The sequence below is a fragment of the Manduca sexta genome, chromosome 6, assembly GCF_014839805.1.
Source record: "Manduca sexta isolate Smith_Timp_Sample1 chromosome 6, JHU_Msex_v1.0, whole genome shotgun sequence".
Lineage (NCBI taxonomy): Eukaryota > Metazoa > Arthropoda > Insecta > Lepidoptera > Sphingidae > Manduca > Manduca sexta.
In genome coordinates this window covers 7894995-7898806 of record NC_051120.1, presented here as the reverse complement: position 1 = coordinate 7898806, position 3812 = coordinate 7894995, and the positions used below count along the sequence as shown (strand labels likewise).

Below are 3812 nucleotides of genomic sequence, written 5' to 3'. Positions count from 1 at the left end.
AATTATCGGTTGCTTTAACGGTGAAGGAGAATATCGTGAGGAAATCTACATACCTGAGAAGTTCTCTATAAGATTTTTGAAAGCGTGTGAACTCTACTAATCCGCATTAGGCCAGTAAACAGTATGATATAATACATGGCTGATATTATTTTATTATATAATTATCATAAGAAAACTAAAATATAAAAAAAAAGTATGATTAAATCCTATTTCTAAACAGAAATCATACTAGTACTAACCATCACAGTATACTCGACAACAGAATAAAACCTCCTTTTTTAGCTCGATTATAAACTTTTCTCATACCTACTAATACCGATTAAATTTATTATCAGATTGAACGTAGTAACATTTCAGTAACTGGAAAAATCAGCCATAAATCCAATTCTAGGAAAATCGTATATATAAAATTTGCATGCATTGCCATTCACACCACGATGTTTAAACAAAGTAACTTCTTATCAGTTGTAAGATAGTTCAAACTCAGTCGAGCCGGTTTTTTCCTGCTGCAAACAAAACTGTTCACGGTCCAATTGCTTACATATAGTTATGGCTATTTCCGTGGTAGCCAAACAAGATGAAACTCTACTAACCAATGATGACACGATTTTCTCTGTAAAAGCGACAATTTCAGCCATCTTTCCATTAACAGTTCTTTTGCGTTGGATTTTCGCGAAAACTTCATTTAACTCATACACATCACGCATTTATCCCCGGAGGGGTATGCAGAGGCGCAACCAGAGCACCCACCTCTCGCCAAATGTGTTCCGTCCCATGATGTGATAGGGGGCTATCGCCATATCGGGCACAAATTCTGAACTCCGCGCTGATACTGAGCAGAAAATCCCAAATAATTTAACAATTAAATAAAGTTGTATATTTGTAAAATGTAGGTAGATATTGTAACTTTGACTTTACGGTTGAACAACACCACAGTCCCCCCGTGACCATGAAGGCTGCAAAGTCTTCGAAACGTCGGGTGAAAATAATAATATAAAAACCGCGAAAAATCCGTTAAATACTTTTATTTTAACAATTAAATAATATTAAAATCCACAAGAAAAACGGTGAAATGTAGCTAAAAAAGATTTTAATGTGTATCTAATTTACCCGTGATCCCTGTAATTAGCGTCCATTGGAACACGGATATCGCCGCTTTGCATTGTTAATGCGGCTGCCGCTCTTTTATCTTATTTTAAATTATATCACGACTTAATTACTATGATTCTCGTTTTTATTCTTTAAAGGAGATGTTGTACGAATTTACTGAATCGGGTTTTATTAATTTAATTTGCAAACGAAAATGCGAAATTATATTGTATTGCCTTTTGCATGCGGGTCTGCCCGTCTGAAACGTTTTTCGAGGATAATTATTAATAGGATAAAGAATGCTATACTCAGGAATCAGGAGTAATTCCCGGGATAAAGATTGGCCTACCGCGCTAAGGAGAAATGTAGCTTCCTGTTCGTAAAAAATAATCAACACTGGTTTAGTAGTTCTTCAAATTAGCGCGTTCAAACGAACAAACTCATCAGCTTTATAATATTAATATTCCATATTGTATTCTTATGCTGTAATTAAAATATACTTAAGTCGGCCAATCTTTGTGAATTTATCGTTCGCTTTAACGGTGAAGGAAAACATCGTGAGGAAACCTGCATACCTGAGAAGTTCTCTATAGGAATTTCGAAGGTGTGTGAAGTCTTCCAAACCGCACTAGGCCAGCGTGGTGGACTAAGGCCTAATCCTTCTCAGTAGTAGAGGAGGCCCGTGCTCAGCAGTGGACAAGTATATAATACAGGGCTGAATTATATGGAAAGCGTTATACATAATGAAAATCACGGTAAACATCAAATACATTAAACAGTACAGTTAGTTATAGACCGAATATAAGGATTAAATTTGTGCTCCAAGTTATTACCAATTGATAATAAGTTGTCTTATTTACAATGTCCGTCTGACACTATATTACAGCGTCCTTACATATTAATAAAAAAAGAACATGTTTACAAAAACAATCATAGCATGTTTATTAAAAACATGCAAATCACGACACGGAAAGAAATATGAAGTATTTTACACTGTTGTTTTGTTGTTTCACGGTAGATTGAATAAGCGTCGCATGGGCGCAAAATTTTTGTATGACAATCTTCCCAATCATTTCTTTCCCAAAGATTTACTCGAATGTTAGACATTTTGCTGACAGCTTCGTGCTTTCATGCACACCCCCACGTGACCACGAAGGCTGCAGACTTCGAAACGTCAAGAGAATATTTAAATATAAAAACCGCAATAAAATCCGAAAAGTAGTTTAATTTTAATCTTCCCAATGTCCGCTCTATATAATCTTTAACATAAATAATTGCATGACCTCAAACGTCCAAGCCCAGAGGTCACCGCGATCTTCAAATCCCCAAACACATCATACACTTAAAACGTATCACAAAACAGCATGCGAGCGTTATTTTCCCTTTCCATTAGTAAGGCAAGATTTTGCTATTTCGACAATGGCGCTAGTATAATAGAAATCCCAAATAATGGGCCTTCAGTATAAACCAGAGTCGACCCGCTTACGCCATCTAAGAAGTTACTCTGTAATATATTAATCATTAACGTGTTTTGTTTATAGTTAATTTAATACTTAAATACAAAGCCAAAGGGTTTTGTTTGCATTAATCTTTACACTATTTAGATTCTGATTTCTTTTTTTATAATTATAAACCTTATTCGTGTAAGCTATAATCACGAATTCACAATTGAGAACGTCAAAGATAGGTCAACTTGCGATTTTCGATACAACTGGTGGCAAGTCTCTCATATGTGAGAGTCCGCCTGAGTAGGTTCCACCGCAATGTCTATTTCTACCGGCAAGCAGTAATGCGTAGTCACTTATTTGTTGAAGGTTGAAGGAAGGAGTGATGAAGGACATTGTGGCCAGTGCAACTACTGGACATAATAAGACTTAATATCTCATATTTTAGGATGGCGAGCGCAGTGGAATACCAAACAATATTTTGTAATTCAAGCTATTGGATGGTGTTTCTACTGTTTATGGGCGGTCGTATTGCTTACTATCAGTCAACGGCAAGCTCGTCTCGTCGTTCAAAGCAATAGAACAAAAATCAAGGCTGTATTCGTGATTCCTTAGCTATTTTGTAGAAATCTGTATCCAAAGTTGATGATAGCGAAGTTGGGTTATGAAAGTATCCTTTAACGATCGCTTCACCTGCGACGTTACCGAATAACATGATGCCTGAAATGTTCTAAACTTGTGCGCGCTTTGTTGTAACCATGCGTTACTTGGATGAGAAGGAATCTCCTTTATTATTAACATTGCCATATTTTACAACAAGTTTGGTATTATACTGAGATGAATATAGTAACTGATTTGATATGGTGCATTCACTACAGTACTCATTAAGAGCAAGAGATTTTTTTTAAGAACATTTCTAATTGTTTATTTATTTACGAATCACACATTGTCTAATTGAATTTAGTTATAAATACTGAAATAAAAAGATACAAAAAGTATGCCGAAACCCGGGATTGAACCGGGGACCTTTAGATCTTCAGTCTAACGCTCTCCCAACTGAGCTATTTCGGCTCTTGTCAGTTTAGTTAAAGTAACAGGTCACATTCTTGAATAAATTTTTATTTTATGTAACTAAGTACAAAATACTTAAACGTTAAGAAAGGAGTACAAATAAAGAGATACAAATTTAAAATATTTACCACAAATACAATTCCAGACGAAGCCGCGAACAAGACCAAGTACTCATACTGTATTTAATACTTTAATACCAAAAATCGT

At 35.4% G+C, this 3812-nt stretch overlaps 1 non-coding gene across 1 annotated transcript; it reads right to left on the bottom strand.

Moving 5' to 3' along the window:
- Positions 1-3532: 3532 nt before the first annotated feature.
- On the bottom strand, positions 3533-3605 carry Trnaf-gaa. Its single transcript has one exon. It is a non-coding gene; the product is annotated as a tRNA-Phe (tRNA).
- Between the last annotated feature and the right edge of the window lie 207 nt (positions 3606-3812).